A 19,225-nucleotide genomic window follows, 5' to 3' on the forward strand; every position below is an offset into this window, starting at 1 on the left:
TTGCAACGCTTTAGTTCTCTGCAATAGCAACAGGAGGTGGCTACACAACTATTACAGCAAGACAGTGTGTACTATTTACATTATGTAGATTTGGGCTTCCCTGGTAGCTCAGCTGGTAAAAAGTCTGCCTGCATGCAGGAGACCCTGGTTCAATTCCTGGGTCAGGACGATCCCCTGGAGAAGGGATAGGTTCCCCACTCCATTATTTGGACTTCCCTAGTGGCTCAGATGATAAAGAATCAGTACTTCGTCTTTATGTTTGTTTACATTTCCTTCAACTGTGAATGCTACCATGTATAATGTGTATGCATAAGTTTTTATAAAGTTTCTCTGTAATAGATTTGTATATATTTTATGGTGGTAAATGATAGAATAGCATCTACTTCTGGGGTGGCACAGAGTCAGACATGACTGAAGCGACTTAGCAGCAGCAGCAGATTTTATGCATTCCTATCATAACTTTTTCTTAATTTTTTCAACATTTCAAGGCTATACAATTTATCAGCAAGTATTCTCAAATTCTCAAAGGTCTCCAAATTTTGTTTCCATAATATTTATTGAAATAAAATCCACATATAAGTAGACCCACACAATTCAAACCCATATTTTTCAAGGGTCAATCATACTTAGGAAATGATTCCACAGATGCTTTACTTTCATCTAAGGTGAGGTAATGATAAATCACACAATAATTTAAAGTTTTGAGTTCCTAAAAATATACATCATTATCTGCTTTCTAATGTCAATTTGAGAATGTGTCAATTTCTCACAATTTATATCAACTGAGTAAAATTTCACTGTCAAAATTATAGGATAAGTTTTTGAACAAAATGCCTAAGATTATAAATCCATTATTGAAAGACTACAATTTACTCTGCCATGCACATTTAAAAAGTGTCTGACTACAATGAAAAAAAAAAACACCTCAATATTTGAAATTTTGTTCATATGATGGCTTATAATCTGATTTGGAAAAAAATGTTGACTTTTTTACATGGTTACAATTTCAAAAGTGCTTAATTTCTTACAGAAGTCAGTCTGTATCAGAAAACATCACTACAGCAATCATTATATTAGTAATGGTGAAATTAAACTTGTTTACTGAAGGCCTCACTAAAAATTTGTTCAAAAGATATAGGAGGAACTTGGCGGGGCTGGGGGGGTGCAAATTATTTGAAAGATACAACACAGTAATGCAGCATATATTTTTCAGATTCTTCCTTTCTCCAAGAACTGTCCTAAATCTTTGGCATACAATGATGAATAAGGTAAAATACCATCCCCTCCTTTAGTGCACAGTAAAGAGAAGATCTCTGTCTAAAGAATGATGGTATGATCAAATGAATGTCATGGCAGAGGCGAAAACTCAATGCTGAGCAGGATGGAAAAGAAGTGCTAAGGTTTTGTTGAGGGCTGGGACTAAGGAAAGTTGTCGAACAGATAGTAGACTGTAAAAAGAGTCATTAGATTACATACTCCAAATTAATAATTCAAACTTGTAGAGTCATGGTCACATAATACATATATTTTTAGAAATATTACTCTGGCAACAATGTGGAAATAGATTAGAGTGAGTGAGGCTGAAACAAGAGCACAAGAAGAAAGATATTTCAAGAGGGAAGAATTAGGAGAGAGATGGGTAAATGGACAAGAAAATTATATGTGAGGATATTTAGAAGGTAAGATTCAGAAAACTTTGTGAGTGAGCAAAAAGAGGGAAATGGAATAAGAAAAGCAGTTAAGTCAATGGTTCTTATAGCAGGATACCTAGAACAGCAGCAGTAGCAGCCCCTGGGAACTTTTTAAGAAATGTATATTCTTTAGCCTCACTCCAGACCTTCTGAATAATAAACTCTGGGATCGGGGCCCAACGGTCCATGTTTAACAAGCTTTCTGGACAATTCTGATGCATGCTACAGTTTGAAAAGCACTTTCAGCTACAGCTGGTTCTCAAATCAGCTGCAAATTGAACAGGGATCTTAGAAAAAGAAAATTCCCATCCCAGAAATTCTCGTTTCACTGGGCCAGACTGTAACCTAGATGTCAGGATTTATATATTACTGGTGGTGGTTTAGTCTCTAAGTTGTGTCCAACTCTTGCGACCCCATGGACTGTAGCCCGCCAGGCTCCTCTGTCCATGGGGATTCTCCAGGCAAGAATACTGAAGTGGGTTGCCATTTCCTTCTCCAGGGGATCTTCCCAACCCAGTAATCAAACCTGGTTCTCCTGCGTTGCAGGCAGATTCTTTACTAACTGAGCTACAAGAGAAGCCTTGTGGCTTTCATGTTTCTTAAAGGGGATGCACCCAGATTTTCATGGACTGGACTGTAGGTCCTTACACTCTCTTCCCATTTAGCCAGTTACTGGAACACATGCCCATTGGGAACAGGCTTATCCATTCTACATTGCTGCAATCTCCTCCAGTCCCTATTAACCCAGTCACTGTTTCTGTATACAATATGGTTCCCATCCTAGGCCTTCTTAGATCTTAAGTTCATGGACATACACCTACATGGTTTTTTTCTTCAGGACACACAACTTCTATGGTGGGTCTCAGAAGACAGGTATCTCTCAATTTTACCATGGGATGTCCACTAAATTCAAGGGCCCCAACTCAGGCTACAGCCAAATACTACTGTTTCCAAACCATTTGCCCCAAATGATTATGGATAGATCCACAAATAATCTTCACATCTAGGGCATGAGATCCTGGTGCAGGGGCCCTTCAGACTTTCCTAGGAAGCCTCAAGAAGCAATATGAGTAGGCCAAATTTACACTGAGAGCTGTTCATTGCCTTCCTGCTATTTCTTTTGGGACACAAAAAGTTAAAGAGTAAAGGTAGCTTAAACAATAAGACCTAGGAGAGGAATGGAATAGGAAGTTGTCGGTTACACACACACACACACACACACACACACACATATATATATACACACATTCTTTTTGTATTCTTTTCTATTATGGTTTATCTGGAGAAGGCAATGGCAACCCACTCCAGTACTCTTGCCTGGAGAATCCCATGGGCGGAGGAGCCTGGTAGGCTGCAGTCCGTGGGGTCACTAAGAGTTGGACACGACTGAGCAACTTCACTTTCACTTTCCACTTTCATGCATTGGAGAAGGAAATGGCAACCCACTCCAGTGTTCTTGCCTGGAGAATCCCAGGGATGGGGGGGCTCGGCCTGGTGGGCTGCGGTCTATGGGGTCGCACAGAGTCGGACACGACTGAAGCAACTTAGCAGTAGTAGCAGCAGCATGGTTTATCATAGGATATTGAATATAGTTCTCTGTGCTGTACAGTGGGACCTTCTTATTTATCCATTCTATATATACATAAAAATTTACATCTGCTAACCCCCATCCCACCCCATCCTTTCCTCATCCCTCCTCTTGGAAACAGTCTATTCTCTATGTCCATGATTCTGTTTCATCAATAGGTTCATTTGTGAACCTATTTTAGATTCCACATGTAAGAGATCTTGCATTTGTCTTTCTCTTTCTGACTTTCTTTACTTAGTATGATAATTTCTAGTTGCATCCATGTTCCTGCAAATGGTATTATTTCATTCTTTTTATAACTGAGTAGTATTCCATTGTATGTACGTACCAATTCTTGTTTATCCATTCATCTGTCAATGGACACTTAAGTTGCTTATATATCTTGGCTATTGTAACAGTGGTGCTATGAACATACTGGTGCATGTACCTTTTTGAATTCAGTTGTTGGATCATATGATGATTCTGTTTTTAGTTTTTTGAGGAACCTCCATACTGTTTTCTATAGTGGCTTCACTAATTTGCATTCCTACCAACAGTGTAGGGGGGTTGCCTTTTCTCCACACCCTCTCTGGCCTTTGTTATTTGTAGACTTTTTAAAAGTGGCCATTCTGACTGGTGTGAGGTGGTACCTCATTGTAGTTTTGATTTGCATTTTCATTGCATTTGATTTGCAATAGTTAGCAATGATGAGCATCTTTTCTTAGACATCAGGATATTTAAAGTTCTCCCAGGTGATTTCAGTGTACGTGCACTTATGGTAAACTGCTGGTTCTTGCTGGGAGGCTGGGTAGACAGTGTTAATGCCAAGGAAAGAGTGGAGGTTTAAGAGAAAATCTGATACTGAATCTCTAAATAAGCACACAAGACCTTATTTAACTAGCTTTCTCTAGTCATGACCAATTCTTTGGGACCCCATGGACTATACAGTCCATGGAATTCTCCAGGCCAGAATACTGGAGTGGGTAGCCTTTCCCTTCTCCAGGGGATCTTCCCAACCCAGGGATCAAACCCAGGTCTCCCTCATTGCAGGCAGATTCTTCACCAGCTGAACCACAAGGGAAGCCCAAGAAAACTGGAGTGGGCAGCCTATCCCTTCTCCAGTGGATCTTCCCGACCCAGGAATCAAACGGGGATCTCCTGCATTGCAAGTGGATTATTTACCAACTGGGCTATGAAGGAAGCCCTTACTCTAAGCCAACAGATGAAAAATAAACAGCAGTATCAAAACATGAGCACATTACAAGGGTATCAAAACTTCGAAAGTTTTCAATAAAACTCTTTTCATTCTCTGAATCTTTTGCCAACTAATCTCCAAAAGCTTTAATGTTCTTCTACTCTCCTCTTCCTTTTATTGCTAAATATGGAACTCATCAGTGCTCCCTCTTCATTTAGTCAACATTTGGTCCTTAATGTAGTGGATAAGTACACATGCTTCAAATCCCTACTTTACCACTTGCTAACTCTGGGGGTTTAGCCAACTTAAATTCTCTGTCTGTCAGTTTCTCCATTTTTAAGTGGGAATAACAATAGAACCTGTTAGGATTGACCAAGGATTTAAAGCATTAATAGAGCTTTCCCGGTGGCTTAGTGGTAAAGAAACCACCTGCCAGTGCAGGAGACATGGGTTCAATCCCTGATCCAGGAATATTCCACAGGCCATGGAGCAACAAAGCCTGTGCAACACAACCATTGAGCCTGTGCTCTAGAGCCCAGGAGCCGCAACTCTGAGCCCATGTGCTGCAACCACTGTAACCCAAGTACTCTAGAGTCTGTGTTCTACAATGAGAGAAATCACCGCAATGAGAAACCCATGCACTGCAACTAGAGAAAAGCCCGCACAGCAACAAAGACCCAGCGTAGCCAGAAATAATAAAATTATTTTAAAAATAAGGCAGTCTACGAACAATAAATGCTGGAGACGGTGTAGAGAAAGAAAACTCTCTTGCACTATTGGTGGGGATGTAAATTGATATAGCCACTATGGAGAACAACATGGGGATTCCTTAAAAAACTAGAAATAAAGCTACCATATGAAAAGACACATGCACCCTGGTGCTCATCATAGCACTATTTACAACACCCCGGACATGAAACAACCTGGATGTCCATCAACAGATAAATGGATAAAGAAGATGTGGTGTATATATATACAATGGAATATTACTCAGACACAACAAGGAATGCATTTGTGTCAGTTCTAGTGAGGTGGATGAACCTAGAGCCTATTATACAGAATGAAGTAAGTCAGAAAGAGAAAAACAAATATCATATATTAATGCATATACATGGAATCTAGAAAGATGGTACTGATGAACCTATTTGCAGGGCAGCAATGGAGAGTCAGACGTAAAGAACAGACTTTTGGACATAGTGAGGGAAGGAGAGGGGGGGATGATTTGCAAGAGTAGCATTGAAGTATATACATTACCATATGTAAGACAGATAGCCAGTGGAAATTTGCTGTTCGACTCAGGGAGCTCAAACCTGGGTGCTCACTGACAACCTAGAGGGGTGGGATGGAGTGGGAGGTGGGAGGGAGGTTCAAGAGGAAAGGGACATATATATACCTATGGCTGTTTCATGTTGATATATGGTAAAAAACCAACAAAATATTGTAAAGTTATTATCCTCCAATTAAAAGTAAAATTAAATTAAAAATAAAGCATTAATAATCATAAAGTTTTTGGAACAATGCCTGGCACATGGTAAGTTCCATGCAAATACTATTAAGTAATTTTTTAAAAATTAGCTTTGACCATTTGGTATATAAACCAAGAGGCAATTCAAGGGCTTCCTAGTCCAAGAGAGGTAATTAGCATCAGGTGAGCCTCACTCGTGTCTCCAGGAAACACATACAACATTATAACTCCTGTAACTAGACTGCCAAATCCTTGCAGACAGTGTCATGGCTTACTCACCTTGTATTCCCACTTTCTATCACAAAGCTTAGCTGACGGTAATTAATAAATATTCATTGAATAAAGGAACTAAAAATGGATTATTCACTTCAGTCATTAATTTTTACTCTATGTAGAAAATAAGATCTCATATGGTATCTTCCTTGGAGAAGGAAATGGCAGCCCACTCCAGTGTTCTTGCCTGGAGAATCCCAGGGATGCAGGAGCCTGGTGGGCTGCCATCTCGGGGGTCGCACAGAGTCGGACATGACTGAAGCGACTTAGCAGCAGCAGCAGCAGCAGCATGGTATCTTCCAAGAGGCTATAACCATTTGGGCATGGTGATTGAAGCCAAAGTGTCCCAAGACAAAGCTAGAAGATAAAGAGAACCACTCTACATACCTTACCTCATTCAGCTCTAGCCAGAAAATCTGAGCCTGCAGAAGAATCTATCAGAGATTTTGGGAGGGGCAGAAGCAGGGAAATGGGCCTAGGGCTAACGTTTGGAGTGGATGGGGAAAAAAGATTTAGACAATCAGAAAATCATTCTGAAGCAGTTTTCATTAGCATAGCAGAAGAATAGCACAGTTTTCATTAGCATAGCAGAAGAATAGCACAGTTTTATAAACTCAGAAATTCTGCCAAAGAAATTAAAGCATTATTTAAGACTTGATGGACTTGGAATCAGGGCCAACTTTGCCATTAGCAAGCTCCTGACCTTGGATGAGTCACCTAGCCTCCCTAAGCCTCAGTTTCCTCCTCTCCAAAATAAGGCATTGATTAATGATTCAAAAGGTTCTTTATAGTTCTGTAGTTCTTTGATTCTAACAGCTGACTGAAAATTTCAGCTCTTCAAGGAAAAATAAAATGCTTTCTTCTAATTCATGGAGCTATTGTGGGGACTCTATATCTCTTTTCTGTGTGTAATAATACTATTTCCTCCTAAAATTCATTCTGTGTTTTAGACTTCCATTTGTAATATATGGACTGACACCCAGCTTAGAATAATTACCAAAATATAGAGCTTAATACACCAGACCAAATTTATTTTTAGCTTTGAGTCATCCATCATGTCTATAATAGCAATATGCTATGAAATTCATAACAGTCTCTAAAGAGCCTTTGAAAATATTATAATACCTATTTAGTTCTTGAACAATTTATTAATAAAACTTAAAACTTAATAAAACCTTTATCTGAGTTAAGTTTCTCTTTTAGGCTTACAAAAATAAAACAAAACAGAACCACTAACTCTGAAGCATGTAGATAAGAATGAGTCAAAATTCTATGACTTTTATGTTTCAATACAAGTTGTGTGTAACATACCTCAGGATTTGTGTCAAACTCCAGGCTTAAACAGTGGAAACCGTTTTATCTATTTACTTGGTTCAGAAAGGCTCAGTGCCTCTAGGCAATCAATCTAACTCTTTGCAGCAAGACATAAGTTATTTGAGATTTCTACCTCAAAACCTATTATGCCCCCAAAGTGCTATCTCTGATTATTGTTAAACGAAGTCTCAGTTGGCAGAAGAGTTCACCATACTAGAACTCTTGATAGCTTCAGAGAAATACTTTATTAAATTCTAAAGCACTCAAGCCATACCTCCAAAATACAGGCAAACCTCCAGAGTCTCCTTGAAAAATTACTCATGGCCCAAGCACTATTGGAGCCATAAAAGGCAAAGCCTCAGAACCACAGAGTTAAGGTAGAAATCATGTCTTTGCTCTGCTAACTCTATAAGGAATCTTTTTTGTTATTGGGATCTCTAAAGCCCCACAAAATACCATGTTCTTGTCAACACCAACTTCAGACAAATAGTCCAAACAAGAAAGTAGTTCCCAGCTACTGTAATTCAGTTCTTGCTTTGACATATAAGTGGAGCTTGTCATTCTCAATGCAACATTTATCACATTGAGTATGTCTAAGCAATCCAGAAGGCTCATGCCACATATCAATTTATCAATAGTTTTGCCCAGTTGTACATGACAAGTCTCTCACATAAGAGTGAGACATTAAGCTAGTGAGTAAATCTAGCTGAACACACAGCACCTCAAACTCTACAACAGTTTTATTGTTATCTACTTGCAATCATAAAAACATTGTTCTTTATTAAAAATCTCCTCTGAAGGATAGTCAAATGCTCACAATGGTGATTAAAATGCAGAGAACCAAAGCTCCCCATAGTTCCTAACCAGAAAGAAGTTCTTTGGAGGAAATTATATGCTCTGGTAAATTACTGTTATGTACATGCTAAAATTTTTGAAATGCAGCAGTTGCAAGTGTTAAATGTCTGCTTTCCCATGCAAAAGGCAAATGATAGTGAACACTGGTAACTCTTTGTTAAATCAACTATACAGTATTAAGAGTAAACAAGATCACAATGTAGGTGAAATTGCTTAGTAACCTGTAAATCACTTTAGAAAGAGAAAAAATTAAGAGTTACACAGAGACAAATACTGAGATGCATGATCATTTAAGATGCTGGAGTGTAAGAAAAGATGAGACCATTTCTGTAATCTTTCTGAGAAAACAAAAATTCCTAGTTGTATTTTGCCTCTATATTTTTCATACTTCCACAAGTTCCTGAACGGAAATCCTGTGTTTGGAAGAGCTACACGAAAAACAAAAAGAGAGAGAGAAACAGAGAGAGAGAATCTAGGATTAGAAATTTTATACATTGCGTGTATTTAACGATGGACAAGTGGAACTATAAAAATAACATCTTATAGTTAATGTGTGTCATCGTCTCAATAAACTAATGCGAGTTGCATGTTTGCTATTGGCTATGTTAACAGTATGGTAAAACTCCCTTCTGAGAAAGCATTTAAGAGAGACAAGTGTATTTTATTGGTTTATATTAGTCAAATATTAACCAATCCGAAAATTTATTACTTTGTGTTCCTAAATCTTAAAAAAGTTTAAATCTACTGATAAAATCAACACCTCAATTGAGAGCCCATATACATATTTAAATTTTATGTAAATATAGTTGATATACTATATTATGTACAAAGTGATTCACTTATACATATATATTCTTTTTCATATTCTTTTCCATTGTGGTTTATCACAAGATATTGAATATAGTTCCCTGTGCTATTCAGTAGGACCTTGTTATTTATCCATCCTATATATAATAGTTTGCATCTGTTAATCCCAAATTCCCAGTCTTTCCTCCCTCCAACTCCCCCCACCTCTCCTTGGCAACCACAAGTTTGTTCTCTATATCTGTGAGTCTGTTTCTGTTTTTGTAGATATGTTCATCTGTGTTGTATTTTAGGTTACACATACAAGTGATATCACATGGGATTTGTCTTTGTCTTTCTGACTTACTTCACTTTGTATGATAATCTCTATGTTGCTGCAAATATCATCATTCTTTTTCCTGGCTGAGTAATATTTGATTTTATATATATATATATCTCACATTTTTTTAGCCATTCACCTGTCAATGGACATTTAGATGCTTCCATGTCTTGGTTATTATATTAATAAAGAGTGCTGCTATGATATAGAGGAGCATGGATCATTTTGAATTATAGTTTTGTCTGGATATATGCCCAGGAATGGGATTGCTGGGTCATATAGCAATTCCATTTTTAGTTTTCTGAGGAACATCCATACTGTTCTTCATAGTATCTGAACCAATTTACACTCCCACCAACAGTGTAAAAGGGATCCCTTTTCTCCACATCCTGTCCAGCATTTGTTATTTGTAGACTTTTTAATGGTGGCCATTCTAACTGGTGTGAGTAGGTATAGCTCATTGTAGTTTTGCTTTGTCTATTTGTTAAATTAATAGAGAATTCTATTAATTAGCAGTGATGAGCATCATGTGTTTAATGGCCATCTGTATTTCTTCTTTGGGGAAATTCTTATTTAGGTCTTCTGGCCACTTTTCAATTGGATTGTTTTTCTATTATTGAGCTGTATGAACAGTTTGTATATTTTGGCAAAAGCCCTTTTGTGCACATCAGTTGAGCTATTTCAAATCCTAAAAGATGATGCTGTGAAAGTACTGCACTCAGTATGCCAGCAAATTTGGAAAACTCAGCAGTGGTCACAGGATTGGAAAGGGTCAGTTTTCATTCCAATCCCAAAGAAAGGCAATGCCAAAGAATATTCAAACTACCGCACAATTGCATTCATCTCACATGCTAGTAAAGTAATGCTCAAAATCCTCCAAGTCAGACTTCAACAGTACATGACCCATGAACTTCCAGATGTTCAAGCTGGATTTAGGAAAGACAGAGGAACCAGAGATCAAATTGCCAACATCTGTTGGATCATCAGAAAAGCAAGAGAATTCCAGAAAAATATCTACTTCTGCTTTATTGACTATGCCAAAGCCTTTGACTGTGTGGATCACAATAAACTGGAAAATTCTGAGAGAGATGGGAATACCAGACCACCTGACCTGCCTCCTGAGAAATCTGTATGTAGGTCAAGAAGTATCAGTTAGTACTGGACATGGAACAATAGACTGATTACAAATCTGGAAAGGAGTATGTCAAGGCTATATGTTGTCACCCTGCTTATTTGACTTATAGGCAGAGTACATTATGTGAAATGCTGGGCTGGAGGAAGCACAAGCTGGAATCAAGATTGCTGGGAGAAATATCAATAACCTCAGATATGAAGATGACACCACCCTTATGGCAGAAAGCGAGGAAGAACTAAAGAGCCTCTTGATGAGAGTGAAAAAGGAGAGTGAAAAAGTGGGCTTAAAACTCAACATTCAGAAAACTAAGCTCATGGCATCTGGTCCCATCACTTCATGACAAATAAATGGGGAAACAATGGATAGAGTAAGAGACTTTGTATTTTTGGTATCCAAAATCATTGCTCCTTGGAAGAAAAACTATGACCAACTTAGCAATTAAAAAGCAGAGACATTACTTTGTCTGTCTAGTCTTTTTTTCAGCAGTCATGTATGGATGTGAGAGTTGCACCATAAAGAAAGCTAAGCGCCTAAGAATTGATGCTTTTGAACTGTAGTGTTAGAGAAGACCCTTGAGTCCCTTTGACTGCGAGGAGATCCAACCAGTGCATCCTAAAGGATGTTAGTCCTGAATATTCAGTGGAAGGACTGATGCTGAAGGTGAAACTCCAATACATTGATCACCTGATCCAAAGAACTGACTCATTGGAAAAGACCCTGATGCTGGGAAAGATTGAAAGTGGGAGGAAAAGGGGACAACAGAGGATGAGATGGTTGAATGGCATCACCAACTCGATGGACATGAATTTGAGTAAGCTCTGGGAATTGGTGATTGGAAGCCTGGCATGCTGCAGTCCATGGGGTCGCAAAGCATTGGACACAACTGAGCGACTGAACTGAACTGAAAGATGACTTGCTGTCTTTAGTGAGACCCGAGAAACGAATTCTAGAACAGTATTTTTCAGAATTGGAGAGTCTTTCTGTGTCATCTATATAACTTGAAACTGAAATTCTGAATTATCTCTAAAATATCTCAAGCCACTGGAAACCCAAGTTCTCTTTGGAGACCTCCCATAATGAGGAATCTCACTGCTTCAGGAGATCTTCACTTAAATTTCAAAGAGTTCCATGGATTCTTTTAAAAATTCATATATTCACTTTAAATCTGCTCTTTCTACAGCTAATTTCACAGCTTAGTTCCAGTTCTCCATAAGAACCAAAGAATAATCCCACTTCTATATGAAAACTCCACAAATGTTCAGAGGTAAGTATCATAAGTAAAGCACCTGTAAGACACTCCAGCTTGTATTCAAATAAATGCAAGCTATTATAATTTCTATCATCAAAGTCATAAAAATATTTCTTTCTCAGACTCCACATAACTAGTTTTTTCATGCCTCTATTGTTAAATCAAACAAGGAGTCCATTAGATATAGGAGGTTCCATGCTATAGCAGCATACATAAGCAAACTAAAATTAATCCTGTAAATGCCTCAAGCTTACAAAATTGAAATGTAAGGACAACCATTCACCAACAGCCAACCAGGCTTTATGCTATAGACAACCAATAATTTTCTTTCTTTGCTTATGCACCTTTTCTATATTAGTAATTCTCCCAGCTCCTGTTGGTGAAGCACTCCTAAACACTTCTGGTTTGAGGCTGCCAAATTCCAATCAATTCTCATTCAAATGAATTCTTAAAAATTTTTAATATACTTTAGTTTATCTTTTAATACTGTAGTCCAGTACAGAGTTATACAAAAATCTGTTAAATTGTGTATTTTGAAACAGAGAATATGTCTTCTCTTTAAGTATTCAAAATCTGTCATTGAAGTGAACCAAACATTATACCACTAAGGAAACCTAAACATTCCAAAAGTTAGAAATAATGTTGGCCATTTTCTCACATCCAAAGTAATAAAAACTAGAAAGAATGTAAAAATAATTTTTAATTCATCTACCTGGAAATTAAAATGAAACTCTTTCAAACAATTCTGGATCAAAGTGAAAAACAGTCCAAATTACATATGATTTAAAAAATAATGATCATGAAAGTAATATGAACCCCTATATTCTCCTTCATCTACCTCTCCTCTGTTGCTTATTCCATGTAAATCTTCTGTTTTATAATAAGGCATCTAAGAAGACCTCAGTGTTCACCATACCAGAGAAAAGCCTAAGGGAAAAATCAAAACCCCAAACAGAAAGTTATGTCAAGCAGCAGGCAAGTCATATTGTAATTGGAAGGATTTGCCATTGAGATTAGAGTCAGATTCTAATTTGATGGTCAGTCATTCAATGAAATAAACACATCCACACAGTTGGAAATGGAGAAGCAAAATTCTCCTGAGCTCAAGAAAAACGCTACTTTACTCTTGAATTATTTTCCCATTGGCAACAATATAGTCACAATTAGAAAACACCATCTGGTTCTAGACAAATACTTCCATTCTGACTCCAAATTAGGATTTATGGGGTTTAGCTATAATAGAAAATAGATTTTTAAAAAATAATATATATGTTTACCTATATGTATATCTTCAAGCATTCATATTACCAAATAAGAACAAATAGTATTAACTATAATTATGCAATGGGGCTTCCCTAGTGGCTCAGATAGTAAAAAATCTGTCTGCAATGTGGGAGATCCGAGTTTGATCCCCGGGTCAGTAAGACCCCTTGGAGAAAGGAATGGCAACCCACTCCAGTATTCTTGCCTGGAGAATTCCATGGAAAAAAGAGCCTGGCATGCTACAGTCCATGTGGTCCCAAAGAGTCAGACATGATTGAGTGACTAACACTTTTATGCAATCTAAGAATTTAAAAAATAAAAATAAGTTGATTTTTTTTAATTCAGCAAATTAAAAAGAAGAGAAACAGTGAGCTGATAAATACACCTAGAAACTGGTACTTTGAATAAAGCAACAAAATATATTACTAACTATAATCAAATCAAGGAAGAAAAATGCCAAAACACAAATAGTCCAAATGGAACAGATGGAGGCAGCCAAGACACTGGTAAATTTTAAGAATTATTTGCTCAACTCTATGCAGATATACTTGAAAACTCCCATGAAATAGATTATTTTTTTATTTTTTCTCTTTATTTTTATACCCTATTCCCATTTTCCTTACCCCTTAGAGATCTAACTTACTGTATTTAATATTGACACTTTAATTTGTAAAATGTCTTTACAAAATGTGAGTTGATGTTTTATGTGCATTTCTTTCTAACACATGTAAACAGTATTGTACCATACATTTCCCTTCTTTTACTTAGTGTTGTTTTAAAAACACAAGTTTCTAAGATCCATCCATGTTGCCCTGTGTGCAACACCAGCACTTCTCATGGCTGCTTGTGTGTACCGACCACATTTTGCCTATCTTCTCTTCCAGCTACGAACACCCAGGTTACCACCAACTTACCACACTGCTAAGACTACAATGAACACACTGTGGCATGTCCACATGAGTATGGATGAAAACTTCATACAAATACCAGATTGTAGGATGAATTTCCTTAATCTCTCTGAAGAGTGCTTTCTCAAAATGGTTACACCACTCTACACTCCCACCGGCAATGCAAATGTGACTCTATTTTCATAGCTCTGCTAAACTTTGGCATCTTCCAGCTTTCTTATTTTTGTCAGTTGACTCGGTGCAAAATGGCATCTCATCACTTTTTAAAATTGAATTTAAAATTGAATTTTTTGCATCTCTTCATCTTTGATAAATTGCCAGCTCATACCCTTTGCCCATTTTTCTTTGGGGATGGTTGTCTTCTGAATGTTGACTTAAAACTATTGTAGCAAGAACACATCATGAGGTCTATGTACCCTCCGAAATTTTTTCAAATGTGTAATTCAGCATTGTTAGCTATTTCAAAGAAATATTAGCACTTTCATGCTCATTGACACACTATTCACAATAGCCAAGATGTAGAAACAACCAAATGTCTGTTGATAGATGAACAGATAAAGAAAATACAGTATATGTGTGCATGCTAAGTTGATTCAGTCATGTCTGACTCTTTGCAACCCTCTGGACTGCAGCCTCCCAGGCTTCTCTGTCTTTGGAATTCTCCAGGCAAGAATACTAGAGTGGGTTGCCACTACCTCCTACAGGGGATCTTCCCAAGGATTGAACCTACATCTCTTATGTCTCCCACATTGGCAGGTGAGTTCTTTACTACTAGCGCCACTTGGGAATATTGTTCAGCCTTTAAAAAGAAGGAAATTGTGTAATATGAGCCAATATGGATAAACCTTAAGGATATTATCTTAAATGAAATAAGCCAGTTAGAGATGGAGCTCTTCCCGTTAATTGATTTTAATCATCTTTTGTTTTTCTCAGGTTTTAGCAATTGCAAAAATTTGCTTTTGTTGTCTCTCCAGAAACCATGTCCATGGTATTCATCTTTTTAGCAGAAATTCTTCATTCTTAGTTTTGAGGTAAAAAGTTGCATCAATATTTTTTCCTTATGATTTGTAAGTTTTCTGTTTTAATTAATAAGACCTTCACTACCCTGGCTTAATGAGAACATAATAGTTTGCCTTTTATGTGTAAGTGCTTGATCCACCTACGATTATCTGTATATACAGGATCAAGATCAATTTTTATTTTTATCCATAAAGTTAAGTGATGATGTTTCATGGGGAAATGCTTGTAATATGTTGTTATATAAATGTATAGGCCTATCTTCAAACATTCTGTTCTGTTGCACTGGTAGTTTATATGTTTTTGTACTAATATTACACTGTTTTTAGAACAATGGCTTCATTGCATGAATAACTGCTTTTTATAGCACTGACTTAGCTCTTCACGGACCTCTATCCTTCCAAATAAATTTAAGTTTATTGAGTTTTTCAAGAAATTCAACTAGAAATTTAATTGGGATTATGTTGAATATATTGGAGAAGGAAATGTCAACTCTCTCCAGTATTCTTGCCTGGGAAATTTCATGGACAGAGGAGCCTGATGGGCTACAGTCCATGGAGTTGCAAAGAGTTGGACACCACTTAGTGACTAAACGACAACAAAATATTGAATATATAAATTTAGAACAAATTTACATCATTTTAATAGTAAATATTTTATCCAGAATCATGGAATACCTCTCCATTTATTTAGATCATCTTCCATGATCTTTTATTAATGTTTTCAAGTTTTATGTAAATAGGGGTTCAGTGTTTTTGATTAAAATAGTTCCTTAGATAGTTCATGATTTTTATCACTTCAAGGATTTAAATTATGAAAATATATATATTTTATTACACTTTCTAGTTAGTTTTTACTGCTATTGATTTTAAAAATTGATCCTTTGCCCAGCAATTGAATTCTCTTTTTAGTTGTAATCATTTGTCTGTGAGTTCTTTTGCTACCCAGGTATATGATTACAGCATCTGCACACAATGATAATTTTCTTTCTGAACTTCCACCCTGTCCAATCTCTTCTTTCTATTTTTTTCTTCATAGCATTGGCTAGGACCTCTGTCAAAATGTTAAACAGTAATTGTGGACTTATTTGTCCTGTTTCTCCTGAGAGTTAATTTCCATGCATATCTTGCATTTCTGCATGTCTTACAAGCAGAAATGCTGACTGCTTCTATATTCTCTTTTTAGAGATGCTTGTATCCAAAGTAAAAGGCAGATTTGGCTACATCCTTGGGATTAAGGGATAGTGTCTCTCTCCAGAGAGAAGGACAGGCATACTTCTCATGATACACCATTTGTGTTCCTAAATTAGTTCAGGGTTTCTCTCCTATAACACAGCCTTCATTGTGTATGCAGTGTCACTGAGTCCTCTGCATGTAACCTGTGGGAATTTGGGCTTGGGAAACTAGCACAAGAAAATACTGATTTCTGCTGTTGTAAATAATAAAGTCCTATATTTCTAAACCAGCAATCCCCTGTAGTCTGCTATGAAACTGCAGCAAATTAACTTGTAAGCCTGCAAGGATAAAATCTACAAGCATTTGTTTGTAATCACCCTAAATTGATGACACAAATGTTTATCTATGATGGAACTGATACATAAATTGTAGGCTGTTCATAAATTTGGAGTGTGATAAATCAAAAACAAAGAACCACTGTATTAAAAAACACGGAAGAATCTTGCACATATGATTCTGACTAAAGGAAGCTAGACTCAAAGGAGCACATACTTTCTTTTCAAGTAAAACTAGTATCTGACTACAGATTAGAAGTCAGGACACTAGTTATCCTTGGCATGCACTGTTGCAGAGGTGGTAAGTGATAGCTAGAAGAGATACATGGGGGCTTCTAACATTCTGGTTATGTGTTTCTTCATTTAGGTGCTATAACACAGAGAGCTCACTTTGTGAAAGTTTATGTATTTATCACTTGCACACTTTTCTGTATGCATGTTATATTCTAACAAAATTTATAATATATATATTATTTCACTAGAAAGGAATCAACAGAGAATAATTTGTATCAAAATAGACACAATTCATAGGGGAAATGATTATACCTTAAAGGTGTCATATCAAATCAGTTGAGAAAAGATAGACTACATAAAATTATGTTGAAGCAACTGGATAATGACTTAGGAAATAAAAATCAAGCAAAATCCTTTTCTAAATCCTTGTACCAAAATACATGTAGCAGAAAAATTTCAAATGCAATACGTGATTCAAATATGGATTCAATATGGATTCAAATGCAATTCATAGTAGTATAAAAATGACATAACTTATTTTACACTTTTGATGTGAAATATTTTGTGGGATACAAAGGAAAATGTCAATCAATTTGCCTAAAAAGTAAAAACTCCTTTTAAAAATAAACCATAATAAGATTAACAAGTACCCTTGAGAGACTATTTCTTAGACCCTGCTTCAACTTACCAAGTATTTGATTACCTCTAACTTGTTCAGCCATGAAATTAAAAATGCTTACTCCTTGGAAGGAAAGTTATGATCAACCTCGATAGCATATTCAAAAGCAGACACATTACTTTGCCAACAAAGGTCCATCTAGTCAAGGCTATAGTTTTTCTAGTGGTCATGTATGGTTGTGAGAGTTGGACTGTGAAGAAAGCTGAGCGCTGAAGAATTGATGCTTTTGAACTGTGGTGTTGGAGAAGACTCTTGAGAGTCCCTTGGACTGCAAGGAGATCCAACCAGTCCATTCTAAAGGAGATCAGTCCTGGGTGTTCATTGGAAGGACTGATGCTGAAGCTGAAACTCCAATACTTTGGCCACCTCATGCGAAGAGTTGACTCATTGGAAAAGACCCTGATGCTAGGAGGGATTGGGGGCAGGAGGAGAAGGGGATGACAGAGGACAAGATGGCTGGATGGCATCACCGACTCAATGCACATGAGTTTGGGTGAACTCCAGGAGTTGGTGATGGACAGGGAGGCCTGGCGTGCTGCAATTCACGGGGTCGCAAAGAGTCGGACATGACTGAGAGACTGAACTGAACTGAACTGAAATTGTTCAGCAACATAATTTATTTAGAACAAAAGGAGAGAATGACAATTTTCAACTTTAGCTGAACCCTTTGCTCCCAGAAAGCAGTAATGGTTGAGAGCTTTCCACTCTTTATTCTCTGGGAAATGGCTAAATCCAATGATCCACCATATTCTGGCATTTCCCAAGATAAAACCCACCTTCATCCTTATCAATAATTCCTTCGTTTACTTCCCTCTGTACAAACAAGGCCCCTTCCTTTTCTTTGAGTGTACTTGGTCGCTCAGTCATGTCCAACTCTTTGCAACCCCATGGACTGTAGCTTACCAGTCTCCTCTGTCCATGGGGATTCTCCAAGCAAGAATACTGAAGTGGGTTGGCATGGCCTCCTTCAGAGGACCTTCCCAACCCAGAGATCAAACCCAAGTCTCCTGCATTGTGGATTCTTTACCATCTGAGTCACCAAGGAAGCCTTTATTTGAGTAATTTCTCATTAATGAATGCTTTCCCAATTGCAATAGTCTGAATGAAATAATTTCCTAAAATATTAATAAACAAAATTATAATAGAAATGATAAATTCATAACAAATATCTGAACATATAATGTTCTTATTTCCTTAATACCAACAGACACTTATAAATCAATATTTTTTAATTAATTTATTTCTTAATTGAAGGATAATTGCTTTACAGAATTTTGTTGTTTTCTGTCAATCCTCAACATGAATCAGACATAGATATACATATATCCCCTCCCTCTTGGACCTCCCTCCCATCTCCCTTCCCATCCCACCCCTCTAGCTTGATACAGAACCCCTGTTTGAGTTGCCTGAGCCATACAGCAAATTCCCATTGGCTATCTATTTTATATTCGGTAATATGTTTCCATGTTACTCTCAACATACATCTCACCCTCTCCTTCCCTCTCCCCATGTCCATAAGTCTATCCTCTATGTCTGTTTCTCCACTGCTGCCCTGCAAATAAATTTTTCAGTACCATTTTTCTAGATTCTGTATATATATGTTAGTATACAATATTTGTCTTTCTCTTTCTGACTGACTTCACTCTGTATAATAGGCTCTAGGTTCATCCACTTTATGAGAACTGACTCAAGTGTGTTCCTTTTTATGGCTTAGTAATATTCATATTGTGTATATATACCACAACTT

This window comes from Bos taurus, chromosome 1 (genome assembly GCF_002263795.3).
Source record: "Bos taurus isolate L1 Dominette 01449 registration number 42190680 breed Hereford chromosome 1, ARS-UCD2.0, whole genome shotgun sequence".
NCBI classification, from domain to species: Eukaryota; Metazoa; Chordata; class Mammalia; order Artiodactyla; family Bovidae; genus Bos; species Bos taurus.